This window comes from Stegodyphus dumicola, chromosome 3 (genome assembly GCF_044657685.1).
Source record: "Stegodyphus dumicola isolate Sdum_Otavi_A_Nest chromosome 3, ASM4465768v1".
NCBI lineage: Eukaryota > Metazoa > Arthropoda > Arachnida > Araneae > Eresidae > Stegodyphus > Stegodyphus dumicola.
The window spans coordinates 82,117,042-82,137,739 of NC_140770.1; the positions used below are offsets into that span (position 1 = coordinate 82,117,042).

At 31.2% G+C, this 20,698-nt stretch overlaps 1 protein-coding gene across 5 annotated transcripts in view; it reads right to left on the reverse strand.

The window, feature by feature from the left end:
• The window catches only part of LOC118203559 (uncharacterized), a 235,732-nt gene that overhangs the window by 49,498 nt on the left and 165,536 nt on the right, over positions 1–20,698 (reverse strand). For 2 of the 5 annotated variants that reach the window (XM_085813027.1, XM_085813024.1), the window contains one exon: positions 6,263–6,623. The exons of 1 other annotated variant lie outside the window; for it this stretch is intronic. The gene's annotated coding sequence lies outside the window, so the exon portion shown is untranslated. Of the gene's footprint in view, positions 1–6,262; positions 6,624–20,698 lie in introns of those variants that run through there. 2 more of the 5 variants (XM_085813028.1, XM_085813025.1) reach the window with 1 other exon arrangement.

Consider the following 20,698-nt stretch of genomic DNA (forward strand, 5'->3'; position numbering starts at 1 on the left):
ATCACTAGTTACAGTTGAAGCTACTAAGAACATTAAACACAAGGCAAGGCATATCTAAAAGATCAAGCTGTAACTGAGATCTCAATACTCCAAAGTCAGCTGTGAAGTAAAAACTGCAAACCAATGCTCTTTCCGGGCACATAGTTATCCTCTGGCTGCTGAGATATTTTCAGTTTCTCGAAATTACTGCAAGACATATGTGGTTAAACTTACATATAAGGTCTGGATATGGTTATAGTTACATAAAGAGATCAATTACAGAACTGTTAAAGTTATATAGGGATGGACCAAAATGTTGCCAAGTTTAGTGAAATCTGGAGATTTCTACCCAAATATGGGGACAAAATTAGTCACCAAAACCATCATCAGCTTAGCAATATACTGCCAATTTAGGCCTAAATAAACTTGCCCCTGTAACCTTATTCTTCTGGCATAGCTTCACTTTTTCAAGAATTTAATATTACATTACACGAAAGATACTACAGTTTCACATATGATTTCACTAAAATTATTTACAGATATACAAAATCTGTAATTGTATTTTGCAAATTATCCCTCTGAGCGGCACGCGTTTTTGGATTTGTCATGAAGACCTGTATTTATGCAGCATTTATTAGCTAAATTTATATAATTATTTACTTTAGCCTCTATTTTCATAAACTTACATTCACTAAGATTTCATTTACACTATTAAAGGAAGCAAAATATCTTAAGTTATAAGCTAATATGTATCAAGTGACAAAAAAATCTCATAACCGGATAAAGCTGGTCATGCCACTCAGAGGGTTAAGGATCTTTATTTGAAACTGAAAATAGTAAACTAGATGATTTTGGCCAGAATTTTATTTAAGTTCTTTTTAAATTTCAAGGCAGGCAAAACTTTTCCATGAACAGTAAATTTTTTTGTAAGATCAATTTTTCTTAATAATTACTATAATTTAATTAGTATTAACCCATTTTAAATATAACTTTATGCCTTGTATGTATTTCGAATGAAAAATTACTTGAAAAATGATCTCGTTTGAAAAATCGTCACAAGTAAATTCAACCTTGGCTAACATAACATAACATAACATTAGTGGCACTTCCTTCTTATGAAAAGAAAAGAGCTTAGGCAATGTTGCCCATTGCTCTTCTGCCATTTGATAATTTAAGTCAAAGGTTTTAAATGGTAACTCCCATGAAAGGTAAATAATAAATAAGTAGATAAGATCCCAAACTGACACTAAATATATAGTATCTAAGTTAAATCGAAGAGGGTGTCGGTTAAATTGTTAAAACTTTCCAGTTGGATGAAGAACCGATTCAATCCCTCCCAAAGAACCAAACGCAAACTCTTGACCAAACAAGGGTGCAATGGTGAGTCTAAAAGATATATAAATAAAATAAATAAAAAAAAAATTAATTAATTAAATAAGGAGGGCAGAGGTACTTTCTTAAGCCAAAATGGCCAGGTGGTGTTTATATCCCAAAACACAGCTATAAAAAGGAGATCCCCGCATAGTTTCTTTAAAAAAAAGGGGGAAGGAACTTACAGGGCATCTCAATGCTTGTTTCTCAACCTCGGCTAACTTGCCAGTGTTATAAAACTTTTATTTTCACTCTAAATTCTTAAATAAGTATTATTTAATTTATTTAACCGTGATGAAAAGCAAATTTGTAAACAGGGACAGCAAACATCAAAAAAAAAGACAATGTGTCTAACAGCAATGAATTTTGCTGGATAAATGTATAATACATTCAGACAGGCTAAGCTGAAAAAGAAAATGAACACGAAAGAATTAACAGAATTCGTACACATTTCTGCAGATGGAAATTAAGTACTTTTAAAGACTTTTAAGGACCATTAATGAAAAAGATTAATGACCTATGAACAAATGGAACTGAATAAATTCAATTAAAAATATTATCTATGCCTGAACTTCACTGTTGTAACGCCATCCTAAAAATAAAATATAGATCCGTAAGTAGGATGCATTATTTTTTAGCATAACTTAATTAATATTATAATTAATAAGTTTGAGAATAAAATTAACTTTATGGAATTTACAAAGTAGCATTAAATATTTTACACTTATAATAATTGGACATATTTGAAAGAAGATAAGTGGCATTCTATTTATGTTTATTATTATTATTAATGCCTCATTTTGTCACACACTCACTCAGTCTAGAGATTTTAATAAATAGAAAGAACCTGCTGATCAAAACAAACCTGAGAGGCCTGATGTAGGCAGGGTTGGCAAGTTCTGAAAGTTAGCTGGGCTCTGTCTGAAGCAGTTACTGTCATAATTTCATGTAGAGTTCCAGGGCTTGCGACTCAGATAATATACTTTAAGGTTCTAATAACCCAATAAAGCATCAGAGGTGATAAGTTATTTTTCAGTATGTTAAGTGTCACTAGATGTGAAGAATAAGTTTTACATAAATTTTTACATTTTTGTGTTTTATGTTGTGATCACGGTAAGGGTTAATGAAAGTCAATAACTCGCTTTAATATGCAGAGATAATTTTTAAGGGTAAGCAGTTATATGAAATTAAATTAGGTATTAGATAACCTTAGTCATTATGGATTTACATGGCCACTATTAAATTTTATTTATTTTTTAACAATATTTGTTAAAAATGCCCTAGTAAAATCACAATCTAATGAAATTTCACAATTTAAAATACCTATAATTTATCACATTGATTCTAAAACGATATTAGGATAATTACACATTAAAAGCTACAAAAACATTTATGTTTTGTAGCAACAACACTCAACAAAATAGTTATGCGTCTTAACCCCTTGGGTACGGATTTATTTGAGAAAATTTTTGCATGTGGAACGGATATAATTTTTGGTTGCGATTCATCAATAGCTACTTCACTTTAGGAGTATAAATGTAACAAAATTTAGTATTTAGGTAATCCACTATATTTCTAATCTTTCTTATTCTGTCATCTTTATTTTCCTCTTCATTATCCGTAAAATGTAGAAAGCTTGAAATATCAAAAGCCTATCGCATGCCATAGAGCTGGCAAAAATTGGAGTAATTATTGCATATCGTTTTGACCGATACAAATGCATTTTTGGCTTTTTCATGTGCGACATCAAGATGCATAATGCAATATAAGCTTTCATTTCCAAAACTTACAGGAAACCACTTTTTTTTTTTTTTTTTTTTTTTTTTTTTAAACCCTTGTTTGGCATATCTATCCGTCTAAACCACCTCTTTCCCCCCCCTTTCACACAATCTTCTTTTCGTATCCCTTGTCTGGCATATCTATTCGTCTCTTCTACTATAGTGTCCCAAAAATCTTCATTCAAGACTTCTTTCAAAACATCTAAAGGTGTAGGATTACTACCTAGTCTAAGCAGGCTCAAAGGATTAATTCCAAATATTTCAGAAAAACTTTTTATATCAGCTACATTTTCTTCTTCTTCCAAAATCCTTTCCTCTGATACTGATCACGAAAAGATTCACTATCACTGCTAGATAGACGTCTTGTGTGTCTTCGAAACCTTGATATTATGTTACAATTGTCATCATTTTCTAGTTCAATATTGTCTTCATCACCTTCGCTTTGTATTTCATTGTAATTGTCAATTTCAGGATCACTAAACAATTCTTCTTTAGATTTCTCAAAGTCACTTTCGCTTTCACTATCATAAAATATATTCCTTGTTTTTGACATAATGGGGCAAATAATGTTCACCGAAATACTGTAATTGCCTCTTCTATTATGACTGATACAAGCTACAATGAAATGAACAGAATTGTGCATAACCTCAAATAACGTTTTAGACGTGTCATCCGCTCCTAGGGAAAACAAGTGAATGTCGTCTCTCAGACGTCAAATGTACCCAAGAGTTTAATTTTTGGTTTGACGTCTTAGACACGTCAACCGCTCCTAGGAGAAAAAAAGTGAATGACATGTCTCAGACATTAAATGTACCCAAGGGGTTAATTTGAAGCCTTCCTAGACATTTTGGGTAATTTACATCAATTTCCTTCTCTTCAACCATCTTTACTAACAATTAGAAATTTGTCTCAATATGCAAAAGAATGTCCTCACTAGTTTCTGTGTGTTTTATCTTCTAACCTATCAACCTCTCCACAATGTACTTAGGAGAGTTTACATGATTTGGTAAAAGTTAAATAGGAAAAAAAAAAAAAAAAAAAAAATCAGAGGGGGAGAAAGTGTAAAATTAATTTTATAGAGAAAACTAATGCATATTCTGAGAACGACCATAAAAAAAATTAAAAAGAAGACATTTTTAATTAATTATATAGCTATTTTGCTTTTGCTAAGAAATGTTTTGTAACAGGTGCTTTACAGCATTATACCTTGCTTATTTTTCACATTCAAAGATATTGTATAATAAGTGGCCAAAATGGAACTTTATAATATGACTGCGAAAAATACAAATGCTTTATTTTAATGTTATTTCTTAAACATAATTCTAAAATATTACCATTATTTAAATGAAATTTATCAATATTACAATGTTCTGAAAAAAATCGTTGAAAAATTCCCAGATCTCGGAAATAAAAATTTTCTATAGAAACTGATCTTAAAATCGCCAAAATGTTGATAAGTCGACAAATTTAGAACCGTTTAATAAAAAAAATTCACATCCCCAAAAGCGAAAAGTTCTTTAAGAGCTCTTCATTATAAAAAATGAAATAATTTCAAAATGCTTATGTTTCACTTAGTGCTCAGAAACTCGAGTATCTCACTATATTAGAAATAGGAACAAATTATAATCCATGAACCCATTCAAAAAATAACCATATTTGTTAGCGAATCGCGAAAAACATTCCTCCAAAATATTAATTCACACTCAAAATGGCAGTCGTAAAAACAGACAGAAATTTCAGATGATTAAAATTAAGGACCTTCTGCTGATTTTGGCCGAAATTAAGGACTTTTAAGGACCAAAAATCGATTCCAAAAAACTTAAGGACCCTACGAACCCTGAATTAAGCGGCGAGCTGAAATAGAATGTGAACTCAAAAGGAACAGATGAGCAACCTGAAAATTAACTAAGAAAGCAATCATTTATGATTTAGGCATTGTCAATGAAGAACAAGATAATAGCAAAGAAGAATCAGAACAACTCCCTATGACATTGCATTGTTGCCACTGAACTTGTCTGATAAAATCATACAAGACCATTTAATAAACCAATTATGCAATATTAGACATATTACAAACTTTAAAGTAGAATATTTAAATACAGATTAATCCTATTATAGAAATATTTGCAAAATCAAATTTTTATTGCCCAAAAGCAAATGGCACTATGGAGTTTTGTCAATGGTTAATACATTCAAAACAAGTTAATGTATTTATTGTTATGCATGTAGACTGTTTTTCATAGACAGACAAATGATTCAATAATAGTGAGATATTTAGCGAGAAGCTTACGAGAACACAGAACTTCTCGATGCAATATACTAAAATCAATGTTGACTTTACAAAACTGTTGACCAATTACTGAAAATAGCAATACACACTTGGAACAGCAAATTGATTCAGAACAGAAGTATTAACGAACCATTTTACAGCAAGTCATAGCCCCTATGAAATCATTCACAAGCTTAACAGTAGCATTTCATGACTACAGAGAAGACACATATTCAAACAGAAAAGGAAATTTTTCAAGTTGTATTGAGTATCTAGTAAAATTTGTTAGGTTTTCAAAAATTAATTTGCAATATGGTTAGTGAACAGGTAAAGTATTCATCGCATACGATATATGATGAATTTATAGCTTCAAGACATATTTAATTTCTGACATTCGAGAAGCAGTTTATTACTCCATTATTGATTATTCTCCTTCCAACATAGCTCACATAGACCAATTAACTTGTATTTTAACATCTTTTGGCAATAATGGAAATGTAAAAGCATAATTTTTGGTTTTATTAATGCCAAAAATCGTGATTCTGATTATTTGAGAGGACTATTTCTGGAATTTTAAAGATATTTATCGATAGATATAAAAAAATTGTAGGAAGCTAACTTAAAATGAAACGGCAAATATGGCTGTCAAATACAGTGGGTTGCTAGCAAGAACTTTTATCTTTATTTTAATATTCAGTTAATTCTTTGTTCACTGAGTTAATCATATTTTAAATGTTTAACCTTAAATAATCTTACTGTATCAGAGCACAGAAACCAAACACCAATCTTACATGCTATAAATGTGTGAATTTTAGCAATGAAAGTGAACAAAATAACAATAAATATAATGAAATTTTGCAGAATATTTATTAAAAATATATGTGCAAAAATATTCTTTACTTATAAAAATATTCTTCATATATGTAAAAATATAAATTTTCAAATGATTCACTCTTGAAGAAACATTAAGACTAATTGCTTCTATAAAAGCAGTTCTGAAAACAGCACAGACAAAATCTCAAAAAAAAAAAAAAAAAAAAAAAAAAAAAAAAAAAAAAAAAAATACAAGACAAGTAATGTCACAAATAAAAGTAATGATGCAAATAAATAGTGACTAAAACTTTGAACATAATGTACATTTAAATTTTTTCATACATTAAAATCATTAAAATTTGCATTTCCAGAGGATCAGAGAACATAATATGTAGTAGAAAGCTTTCCCCCTTCTGAAAAAAAAAAAAAAAAAAAAAAAAAAAAAAAAAAAAAAAAAATTATTGGAAGGAAATAAAAATATTTCAAGAACATAGAAGGAGACATATATCTAGCTGATTGTTCAAAAAACTGCTGATATTCAGCTACATACAATATATTTTACAACTTGGTTTCTTATAATATTTTTATTAAAGAAAGAGCTGGATAATTTTAAAGAAACTAAAACTACAGTCTTTTTTGAAGCATTTACACAATGATAATATACTAAAATACTTACTGTAATACTAATTGACTGCTCAGATACAGTCATGTACACTATCAAGTTATTTTCTTAAAAAAGTGATCCTGTGATCAAAAACAATCAAACCTCATTATAAAGAGCTTCAAGAAGAAGGACATTTGGTTATCTGATCTAACAAGAAAAATAGCTTTTCTAACAAAAATGTGTGAAACTGAATGATGAATAAAGGAAAAACCACCTACCAAAAGAAGAGAATAATAAAATTTTAAAAAATCATATCGCGATTTTAACTGCAGTTATTATCATACAGTTATTAAGTTTATTCTTTCTTCTTTACCTTTCTCTCCAAAGTATCTGTTAAATTTATGAGCCTTTGTCTGAAGCATCTGCCTAGATAATGCAGATTACAGCTTCTTTTGAATGGAAAACCATTTCAGCAAAGCTTCTTAAACTTCTGCATCTTTCTCAATTTTTTCCTCTTATCCAAGTTTTTTCAATGGATATAAGTTTTAGAATTTTGTGTTTTCATATGGTACCAAATGCAGACTTGAATAAATTATACTTCTGACAGATATAAATTTTGGTTGCATCTCTTATCTATTTTTTTCAATAGTGTTCACCTTTATACACCTTTATACATACACCATTATACATGTATGTCATATCGATGAATTTTTGACATAGAAGCAGACTGCAGAAAGTTTGAATTTTTGACATAGAAGCAGACTGCAGAAAGTTTGGTCAAAGAACATGCAAGAGTTTTGTTCTTCTGGAAAAGATAAAAGAAAGCATGATAATTTCATTATATATCTCTCTCTTATCTAAAATTCATTGAGAATATAATCATTTTTCCCAAGATATGTATAGTTGCAAGACAAACATTCAGTAATCCTTGCAAAACCCTATTCTGAGGACAGAACATGAAAGAGAATTTATACTCAACAGACTGAATCAAGACTTTTCATTCCATGAAAGAAGAATCAACTGTAAAACCAGAAACTCTTAAGATTCATTACTTCCTCTTTCCCTGAACAGCAAAAATTTCAAAATTTCCATCATACCATTAGCCTTGAATTGAGTTCTATCTGTCAGTCTAGTCAAAGAATATGAACGGAATTAGAGAACTTATTGACATTTTTTTTGATACAGTGATCATGTACGCCATATGGAATTCTAAGATATGCTTAATACACATTCGTTCTTTTAGTGAGGTGAAAGCGAAAGAAAAATAATGTAAAGGTGACTTTGTTTATAATGCAAGATGAATTCTAATATCCTAAGTGCAGATATTTTAATGGCTAGTAACTTTTCCTTTAAAACTTTCAGAAATTCTGGAAAAAATATGAAAAATACGAAGTTTCAATCAAGAATATCCATACAGTTATTTGTATCTGAATTTCATAGTCTTGCATGTTTACTACAACAGTATAAAATAATATTAAATGCATAGGAAACTGAATGAGATCAAAAAGTTTGTTCATTATATCTGAGGGTTTGACTGTATCTACCATTTAACCATCAGAGTAGTACAGCTTTTTGGATATGCTCATGAAAACCTATATTTAAAACAACATTTATTAGCTAAATTTGTATAATTACTTATTTTAGTCTGTTTTCAAAAACCTTCATTTATTAAGAGATATTTACATCATTAAAGAATGTAAGAAAACAGAATATTTTAAATCAGAGTTTCTTCAACTGTGGGTCCCCCCATGGGGTTCACGGGGCCTGCAGCAGAGGGTTTTTGGATATGCTCATGAAAACCTATATTTAAAACAACATTTATTAGCTAAATTTGTATAATTACTTATTTTAGTCTGTTTTCAAAAACCTTCATTCATTAAGAGATATTTACATCATTACAGAATGTAAGAAAAAAGAGTATTTTAAATCAGAGTTTCTTCAACTGTGGGTCCCCCTATGGGGTTCACGGGGCCTGCAGCAGAGGGTTTTTGGATATGCTCATGAAAACCTATATTTAAAACAACATTTATTAGCTAAATTTGTATAATTACTTATTTTAGTCTGTTTTCAAAAACCTTCATTCATTAAGAGATATTTACATCATTACAGAATGTAAGAAAACAGAATATTTTAAATCAGAGTTTCTTCAACTGTGGGTCCCCCCCTGGGGTTCACGGGGCCTGCAGCAGAGGGTTTTTGGATATGCTCATGAAAACCTATATTTAAAACAACATTTATTAGCTAAATTTGTATAATTACTTATTTTAGTCTGTTTTCAAAAACCTTCATTCATTAAGAGATATTTACATCATTACAGAATGTAAGAAAACAGAATATTTTAAATCAGAGTTTCTTCAACTGTGGGTCCCCCCCTGGGGTTCACGGGGCCTGCAGCAGAGGGTTTTTGGATATGCTCATGAAAACCTATATTTAAAACAACATTTATTAGCTAAATTTGTATAATTACTTATTTTAGTCTGTTTTCAAAAACCTTCATTCATTAAGAGATATTTACATCATTACAGAATGTAAGAAAACAGAATATTTTAAATCAGAGTTTCTTCAACTGTGGGTCCCCCCATGGGGTTCACGGGGCCTGCAGCAGAGGGTTTTTGGATATGCTCATGAAAACCTATATTTAAAACAACATTTATTAGCTAAATTTGTATAATTACTTATTTTAGTCTGTTTTCAAAAACCTTCATTCATTAAGAGATATTTACATCATTACAGAATGTAAGAAAACAGAATATTTTAAATCAGAGTTTCTTCAACTGTGGGTCCCCCCCATGGGGTTCACGGGGCCTGCAGCAGAGGGTTTTTGGATATGCTCATGAAAACCTATATTTAAAACAACATTTATTAGCTAAATTTGTATAATTACTTATTTTAGTCTGTTTTCAAAAACCTTCATTCATTAAGAGATATTTACATCATTACAGAATGTAAGAAAACAGAATATTTTAAATCAGTTTCTTCAACTGTGGGTCCCCCCATGGGGTTCACGGGGCCTGCAGCAGAGGGTTTTTGGATATGCTCATGAAAACCTATATTTAAAACAACATTTATTAGCTAAATATGTATAATTACTTATTTTAGTCTGTTTTCAAAAACCTTCATTCATTAAGAGATATTTACATCATTACAGAATGTAAGAAAAAAGAATATTTTAAATCAGAGTTTCTTCAACTGTGGGTCCCCCCATGGGGTTCACGGGGCCTGCAGCAGAGGGTTTTTGGATATGGTCATGAAAACCTATATTTAAAACAACATTTATTAGCTAAATTTGTATAATTACTTATTTTAGTCTGTTTTCAAAAACCTTCATTCATTAAGAGATATTTACATCATTACAGAATGTAAGAAAACAGAATATTTTAAATCAGAGTTTCTTCAACTGTGGGTCCCCCCATGGGGTTCACGGGGCCTGCAGCAGAGGGTTTTTGGATATGCTCATGAAAACCTATATTTAAAACAACATTTATTAGCTAAATTTGTATAATTACTTATTTTAGTCTGTTTTCAAAAACCTTCATTCATTAAGAGATATTTACATCATTACAGAATGTAAGAAAAAAGAATATTTTAAATCAGAGTTTCTTCAACTGTGGGTCCCCCCATGGGGTTCACGGGGCCTGCAGCAGAGGGTTTTTGGATATGGTCATGAAAACCTATATTTAAAACAACATTTATTAGCTAAATTTGTATAATTACTTATTTTAGTCTGTTTTCAAAAACCTTCATTCATTAAGAGATATTTACATCATTACAGAATGTAAGAAAACAGAATATTTTAAATCAGAGTTTCTTCAACTGTGGGTCCCCCCATGGGGTTCACGGGGCCTGCAGCAGAGGGTTTTTGGATATGCTCATGAAAACCTATATTTAAAACAACATTTATTAGCTAAATTTGTATAATTACTTATTTTAGTCTGTTTTCAAAAACCTTCATTCATTAAGAGATATTTACATCATTACAGAATGTAAGAAAACAGAATATTTTAAATCAGAGTTTCTTCAACTGTGGGTCCCCCCATGGGGTTCACGGGGCCTGCAGCAGAGGGTTTTTGGATATGCTCATGAATACCTATATTTAAAACAACATTTATTAGCTAAATTTGTATAATTACTTATTTTAGTCTGTTTTCAAAAACCTTCATTCATTAAGAGATATTTACATCATTACAGAATGTAAGAAAACAGAATATTTTAAATCAGAGTTTCTTCAACTGTGGGTCCCCCCCATGTGGTTCACGGGGCCTGCAGCAGAGGGTTTTTGGATATGCTCATGAAAACCTATATTTAAAACAACATTTATTAGCTAAATTTGTATAATTACTTATTTTAGTCTGTTTTCAAAAACATTCATTCATTAAGAGATATTTACATCATTACAGAATGTAAGAAAACAGAATATTTTAAATCAGAGTTTCTTCAACTGTGGGTCCCCCCATGGGGTTCACGGGGCCTGCAGCAGAGGGTTTTTGGATATGCTCATGAAAACCTATATTTAAAACAACATTTATTAGCTAAATTTGTATAATTACTTATTTTAGCCTGTTTTCAAAAACCTTCATTCATTAAGAGATATTTACATCACTACAGAATGTAAGAAAACAGAATATTTTAAATCAGAGTTTCTTCAACTGTGGGTCCCCCCATGGGGTTCACGGGGCCTGCAGCAGAGGGTTTTTGGATATGCTCATGAAAACCTATATTTAAAACAACATTTATTAGCTAAATTTGTATAATTACTTATTTTAGTCTGTTTTCAAAAACCTTCATTCATTAAGAGATATTTACATCATTACAGAAATTAAGAAAACAGACTATTTTAAATCAGAGTTTCTTCAACTGTGGGTCCCCCCATGGGGTTCACGGGGCCTGCAGCAGAGGGTTTTTGGATATGCTCATGAAAACCTATATTTAAAACAACATTTATTAGCTAAATTTGTATAATTACTTATTTTAGTCTGTTTTCAAAAACCTTCATTCATTAAGAGATATTTACATCATTACAGAATGTAAGAAAACAGAATATTTTAAATCAGAGTTTCTTCAACTGTGGGTCCCCCCATGGGGTTCACGGGGCCTGCAGCAGAGGGTTTTTGGATATGCTCATGAAAACCTATATTTAAAACAACATTTATTAGCTAAATTTGTATAATTACTTATTTTAGTCTGTTTTCAAAAACCTTCATTCATTAAGAGATATTTACATCATTACAGAATGTAAGAAAACAGAATATTTTAAATCAGAGTTTCTTCAACTGTGGGTCCCCCCATGGGCTTCACGGGGCCTGCAGCAGAGGGTTTTTGAATATGCAGATGAAAACCTATATTTAAAACAACATTTATTAGCTAAATTTGTATAATTACTTATTTTAGTCTGTTTTCAAAAACCTTCATTCATTAAGAGATATTTACATCATTACAGAATGTAAGAAAACAGAATATTTTAAATCAGAGTTTCTTCAACTGTGGGTCCCCCCATGGGCTTCACGGGGCCTGCAGCAGAGGGTTTTTGGATATGCTCATGAAAACCTATATTTAAAACAACATTTATTAGCTAAATTTGTATAATTACTTATTTTAGTCTGTTTTCAAAAACCTTCATTCATTAAGAGATATTTACATCATTACAGAATGTAAGAAAACAGAATATTTTAAATCAGAGTTTCTTCAACTGTGGGTTTTCCCATGGGGTTCACGGGGCCTGCAGCAGAGGGTTTTTGGATATGCTCATGAAAACCTATATTTAAAACAACATTTATTAGCTAAATTTGTATAATTACTTATTTTAGTCTGTTTTCAAAAACCTTCATTCATTAAGAGATATTTACATCACTACAGAATGTAAGAAAACAGAATATTTTAAATCAGAGTTTCTTCAACTGTGGGTCCCCCCATGGGGTTCACGGGGCCTGCAGCAGAGGGTTTTTGGATATGCTCATGAAAACCTATATTTAAAACAACATTTATTAGCTAAATTTGTATAATTACTTATTTTAGTCTGTTTTCAAAAACCTTCATTCATTAAGAGATATTTACATCATTACAGAAATTAAGAAAACAGAATATTTTAAATCAGAGTTTCTTCAACTGTGGGTCCCCCCATGGGGTTCACGGGGCCTGCAGCAGAGGGTTTTTGGATATGCTCATGAAAACCTATATTTAAAACAACATTTATTAGCTAAATTTGTATAATTACTTATTTTAGTCTGTTTTCAAAAACCTTCATTCATTAAGAGATATTTACATCATTACAGAATGTAAGAAAACAGAATATTTTAAATCAGAGTTTCTTCAACTGTGGGTCCCCCCCATGGGGTTCACGGGGCCTGCAGCAGAGGGTTTTTGGATATGCTCATGAAAACCTATATTTAAAACAACATTTATTAGCTAAATTTGTATAATTACTTATTTTAGTCTGTTTTCAAAAACCTTCATTCATTAAGAGATATTTACATCATTACAGAATGTAAGAAAACAGAATATTTTAAATCAGAGTTTCTTCAACTGTGGGTCCCCCCATGGGGTTCACGGGGCCTGCAGCAGAGGGTTTTTGGATATGCTCATGAAAACCTATATTTAAAACAACATTTATTAGCTAAATTTGTATAATTACTTATTTTAGTCTGTTTTCAAAAACCTTCATTCATTAAGAGATATTTACATCATTACAGAATGTAAGAAAACAGAATATTTTAAATCAGAGTTTCTTCAACTGTGGGTCCCCCCATGGGGTTCACGGGGCCTGCAGCAGAGGGTTTTTGGATATGCTCATGAATACCTATATTTAAAACAACATTTATTAGCTAAATTTGTATAATTACTTATTTTAGTCTGTTTTCAAAAACCTTCATTCATTAAGAGATATTTACATCATTACAGAATGTAAGAAAACAGAATATTTTAAATCAGAGTTTCTTCAACTGTGGGTCCCCCCCATGGGGTTCACGGGGCCTGCAGCAGAGGGTTTTTGGATATGCTCATGAAAACCTATATTTAAAACAACATTTATTAGCTAAATTTGTATAATTACTTATTTTAGTCTGTTTTCAAAAACATTCATTCATTAAGAGATATTTACATCATTACAGAATGTAAGAAAACAGAATATTTTAAATCAGAGTTTCTTCAACTGTGGGTCCCCCCATGGGGTTCACGGGGCCTGCAGCAGAGGGTTTTTGGATATGCTCATGAAAACCTATATTTAAAACAACATTTATTAGCTAAATTTGTATAATTACTTATTTTAGTCTGTTTTCAAAAACCTTCATTCATTAAGAGATATTTACATCATTACAGAATGTAAGAAAACAGAATATTTTAAATCAGAGTTTCTTCAACTGTGGGTTTTCCCATGGGGTTCACGGGGCCTGCAGCAGAGGGTTTTTGGATATGCTCATGAAAACCTATATCTAAAACAACATTTATTAGCTAAATTTGTATAATTACTTATTTTAGTCTGTTTTCAAAAACCTTCATTCATTAAGAGATATTTACATCACTACAGAATGTAAGAAAACAGAATATTTTAAATCAGAGTTTCTTCAACTGTGGGTCCCCCCATGGGGTTCACGGGGCCTGCAGCAGAGGGTTTTTGGATATGCTCATGAAAACCTATATTTAAAACAACATTTATTAGCTAAATTTGTATAATTACTTATTTTAGTCTGTTTTCAAAAACCTTCATTCATTAAGAGATATTTACATCATTACAGAAATTAAGAAAACAGAATATTTTAAATCAGAGTTTCTTCAACTGTGGGTCCCCCCATGGGGTTCACGGGGCCTGCAGCAGAGGGTTTTTGGATATGCTCATGAAAACCTATATTTAAAACAACATTTATTAGCTAAATTTGTATAATTACTTATTTTAGCCTGTTTTCAAAAACCTTCATTCATTAAGAGATATTTACATCATTACAGAATGTAAGAAAACAGAATATTTTAAATCAGAGTTTCTTCAACTGTGGGTCCCCCCATGGGGTTCACGGGGCCTGCAGCAGAGGGTTTTTGGATATGCTCATGAAAACCTATATTTAAAACAACATTTATTAGCTAAATTTGTATAATTACTTATTTTAGTCTGTTTTCAAAAACCTTCATTCATTAAGAGATATTTACATCATTACAGAATGTAAGAAAACAGAATATTTTAAATCAGAGTTTCTTCAACTGTGGGTCCCCCCATGGGCTTCACGGGGCCTGCAGCAGAGGGTTTTTGAATATGCAGATGAAAACCTATATTTAAAACAACATTTATTAGCTAAATTTGTATAATTACTTATTTTAGTCTGTTTTCAAAAACCTTCATTCATTAAGAGATATTTACATCATTACAGAATGTAAGAAAACAGAATATTTTAAATCAGAGTTTCTTCAACTGTGGGTCCCCCCATGGGCTTCACGGGGCCTGCAGCAGAGGGTTTTTGGATATGCTCATGAAAACCTATATTTAAAACAACATTTATTAGCTAAATTTGTATAATTACTTATTTTAGCCTGTTTTCAAAAACCTTCATTCATTAAGAGATATTTACATCACTACAGAATGTAAGAAAACAGAATATTTTAAATCAGAGTTTCTTCAACTGTGGGTCCCCCCATGGGGTTCACGGGGCCTGCAGCAGAGGGTTTTTGGATATGTTCATGAAAACCTATATTTAAAACAACATTTATTAGCTAAATATGTATAATTACTTATTTTAGTCTGTTTTCAAAAACCTTCATTCATTAAGAGATATTTACATCATTACAGAATGTAAGAAAAAAGAATATTTTAAATCAGAGTTTCTTCAACTGTGGGTCCCCCTATGGGGTTCACGGGGCCTGCAGCAGAGGGTTTTTGGATATGCTCATGAAAACCTATATTTAAAACAACATTTATTAGCTAAATTTGTATAATTACTTATTTTAGTCTGTTTTCAAAAACCTTCATTCATTAAGAGATATTTACATCATTACAGAATGTAAGAAAACAGAATATTTTAAATCAGAGTTTCTTCAACTGTGGGTCCCCCCATGGGCTTCACGGGGCCTGCAGCAGAGGGTTTCCAAAAAGTTGAGCAGTTTTGATTTCTTTAACTTATTATAATAATTTTACAATTACTAAATATTTTTCTACAATGTATCTGAAAATAAAGACAATACAGACAAAGAAAAAAAAAAAGTTTCCATGCATTCTTTTTCTAATATAAACGTTTGTTTTACTCGATTTGTACGTGACGCTGTCATTTCGTTTGTTACTTATTTAAAATTTTCACATTTTTCTATGTCTTAAAATTAGAAATTAAAGTTAATGACCTAAAACTGCAATAGTATATTACAATACAAGTGAAAAAATTGACAGTTTCACTCAAGTGTGTGTAAGATTTGAGCAATGCTTATGGGATCCCACAAAATTTTTTTAAATATTATGGGGTCCAGGTGTCGCAAAAAAAAAATCTCAGTGATAAAAAAGTGTCGCTACTGATATATATATACAAGCTAAGATAAATCAAGTGACAAAAAATGTCATGACTGGATAAAGCCAGTTATACAACTCAGGCAGGGGATTAATACATTTTTTACAAACAGTATTTACATTTAAATGTTCACTGGTATCCCTCCCAGAAATATTTTTTAAAATTCAAATTACTTCCAAACATCTATCAGAAAAAAGTCTGGAAAACTTTGAGTAACAAGTTTAATTCTTATGCTAGTTTGATGCGAAAATGGTAGCTTTCTGAACAGGTATTATTTTTGTTATTGTAAATGTTTGTATGCAGAGAATTTATAGTGGGGAGAAGCAATGTCATTCATATATTTTACAATCATTTGAAGTTATGAAAAAATGACAATCTACAAATTATATTACAGTACTAAATTCGAGATCCAGACTCATTGGAACTTCGGCGTTTCCAATTTTGGGATTTTTCTGGATATTAGATCATCAGTTTAAATCTAGTAAAATGGCATGTAGAAACTATAAAATTAAAAATATGAAATCTTGAATTATGAAATAATGAAGCATTTATGATCAAAAGGGCATTAAAATTTAAAAAAAAAACTTAAATATTTATTTGTTATTTTATTAAATAATAAATATGCTTATATTATATATATTTATTTATTTAATAATATATGCTTTATTTTTATGCTGATACTTTCTCTTTGATTCAATAGACAGATATAATTTTTTCTTCATTTACAAAGTTCCCCTGTTCAAGTTCTGTAATTGCTGTGTCGAGAATTCTGACTAACTTGTCAAATTTTTCCGTTTTCAATAACTTCTCTGTCACTTTCTTCACTATCAGTAGCTGTATTTTCTGGATCTACAACCATACTGCAGATTTCATCATCCGTTAATTGATTGATGATTGGAGCTTTATCATCTTAATTAAAAACTTCTGTTATACCATCTTCATTATTACCACTTCCCCATATTTCTTTGCAAAATCCATTAACTGGAAAATTTCACCTTTGATTTGTGATATCCAAAAATCTTCCTATTTACAGCTATCATCTTCATCATCCTCACCATAAAATATGGTAGCTAGCCATAAATTATGCCCCCCCCCTTTTTTTATTATCTGGAAATACATCCTTCCACGATCTTGCTATGCTCCACACAGCAGATTTTGTGCTAAAATACAGGGCTAGCATAAACGATTCATTCATTTTGAAAAGACTATATTTTTTAAAAGACTATATTGCGTATACACATGAAAAATATATAAAAAGAACCACAAACTCACCACGTTTTTTTCACTATTTCACCAAATTTCTCGGATAAGTAGAACGTTGCTTCATCGCTAAATGTCAATTTGGCAAAATCTTCCTCCTACAATGCTTCCTGCATGTTGACGCAAAAATTTAATCGTTACGTGTAATCCTCCGGCTTTAACTGTTGCGATATTTAGAACATCTGGTCAATTGATAGGACAAACATCTGGACAACAATGTTACAAAATGTATGTGTTGTGCCACCAGTAGTCGTGTCTACTGAATATTTGTAGAGGGTGTATAAAATCTGTGACTTTGTGGTTCTTTTCATATATCTTTCATGTGTGTACGTGAAATACTTTTGAAAATATAGCCTTTTCACAACAAATTAATTATTTATGCTAGCCCTGCATTTAAAATATTCTTGAATAGTCTTGCCATTATTCAAGAAATTTAACATGGGTTTTAAAAATAGTACTTTATATTTGCATTTTAGCGCATGCACTATTCTGATATCCATAGGATGAATGATGGATGTACACTTTGGAGGAAAGAATAATACGGATACATTATCTTTCATTTAAAGTAAGTGAAATATGAGCCGAAAAGTTATTTACAATCAGGGTAATTTTTCCATCATCAGATAAAATGACTGAATTAAAATTTTGCCAAGCCTTGGGTATGAAATGATTTCCAAACCAAACATTCATTAACGCTTGTGTCACCTATGCTCTTTTATTTGCATGATATACAACAGGGAAAATCTTTATTACTTCAAATGCTCAAGGTCGTGTATTTTTCCTGATTACGAAAAGTTGACACTTGTGTGTTCCTACAGCATTTGCGCAAGCTAACATTGTTATTTTAGTTTTGGAAACTTTGACGCCAATTGCAGACTTTTCTTGTAGAGGTTGCCAAAAACTTCAATCCTTTAAATGCTTTCAATTGTGTATTTTTTCCAATTATGAATAGTTTACACTTGTGTGTTCCTGTAGCATTTGTGCATACTAAAATTGTTAGTCTCCCTTTGGAATCTTTGACACCAGTTGGAGCCTTTCCTGTAGAGGTTGCTAAGGTATTTCACCGAAAAAGACAAATTTCATCAGCGTTGTAAATTCTTTGTAGAGATAACTTTTCACTATCAATGAGTTCAATGAATTCATTTATAAATATTTCAGAAACTTCAGTATCAGCTGAAGATTTTTCACTTAATTTTTAATTGCCTTATACCATGGTGATTTTAAAATTTGGTTAACTGTAGAATATGTGCATTGAGTTTTTTAAGTTCATTTCTTCACGAAATATTTTGGCTTGACCCATTAGCATTGGACCTGTCAATGGCATGCCCTCGCTGCGACACCGTCTGACCCATTCAATCATCACTTTGTCATGACCATCCCTTTTAGCATAGTGAATAAATTTCCTCTTAATCATTGTGATTGGGGTGTCGGAATCCACAAAAAATTTCACAAAGTTCCTTTTCTTTTTGTTATATTATATACAGTTGACTTTCCAATGCCATATTTCTCGAACAATTTTGAAACGGATATACCTATATCCATTTTTTGCAGCCATTCCACTTTTTGGGTAATGGACATCGAAAGATGCTTTCGTTTTGTACATCCTGTTGCAACTCCAGAAGGAACACTTTCTGACATAATCGAAAGTTCAAACTTTAATTTTCATAAAATTGTTGTAATAATAATAGCCTGCAAAAGGTAATAAGCTGGATCAATTTAGAAAGTTAAGGAACAACGCAATCTGCTGTATTAATGAAATTCCTTAGAATCAGTAAAGTATAATTTTAGTCTAGCTTAACAGCGTAAGCTTTGCATTATTGGTTATGTAGCATGAGATTGGCAAGTTGTTCCATTAAATTTTGTCTTGCTCCTAATTCGCACTGAGACAATTAAGCCTGAATTGTATTAACCCTTTAACTGCTTAAGACGTGTTTACACGTTTTTGGAACTTCCTTTAAAAATGCTTAAGACGTCTTTACACAAATTTCAAATTGCATGAAAAATACTTAAGACGTGTATACACGAAGCCCAAATTTCGCGAAGATTGCTTAAGACGTGTTTAGACGACGCGATCTGGTCTTCCTTCCCCTACCTTTCTGCAGGCGGCTGTCAGTTGACACAAAGGTCTTAATAGGGTGTGAAGTCTGTTTGAAAAGAACACTTTACGGATGGGTCCTGAGAATGAAGAATCATTGTCAGACAGCAGATGTGCATTATCTTTCCAACGACTGCAAGCTTGTGAATGAAGATAAATCGTTTTACAACAGTTTGCCTTGTGGTTATTTATACAAATGAAAGTTAAACAAAATCGCTCGTTGTTATAATACGAAATTTAGAAGAAACAGGAAAAAGTAACAATTGTAATGTAAGACGTACTTTTTAATATACCATATATTATACAAAGTATTAAAAGTTGACTACAACATCAAGAACAGGATAAAATATAAAATGTTGCGAACACCTATCTCGTTTGCTCTTGTATTTCAAGTGCGGGTGTTTCTAATGGTATATTTTTCCTTTTTACATTTTGAAATGTTAAAGATGTGCTTTCGGTATGCCTGATTTTTGTATTCAAATATGTGGCTGTTAGTTGCTTGTAAACGCGAACTGACATATAAAAATTTCTTGGATGTTGAAAGGAAGATATTCTACTCGAAACTTCAATTAAATGGAATAAATGACTACGCCGAAGGAATTTCTAAAAATATTTGTTTTAAAAATTTTATTATTAAGATTTTAAATCCAAAATGTTTTAAAATCTAAAGAAAAAACTGTGTATTCCTTGAAACATTTTTGGAAAGAAATCTATCCATATAAAATCTCTTAAAATTAATGGAGGGTAAATTAATTAAAAGAGTTAGTGTACGTTAAGAGAAGCGATATATTCTGCACAAAAAATTACAATCAGAAGAACAATTACCTAAGATTACTTTTCTTATAGATACTACAAAAGGCCACCAGCGAAGTAGCGGTAAAATCGTTGAATACTAATAGTTTGAAGCGAGTTCAAATCCTGACGAATGATTGCCGGCATACCAGTTTTCGTATATTTTTGCTGCCCATGTTTAATGTGAATATGAGCCAATTTCAGTTAGCTAGTGAATATGAGCCAATTTCCGTCATGATGATGTGCCTTGACTACGAGTCCTCG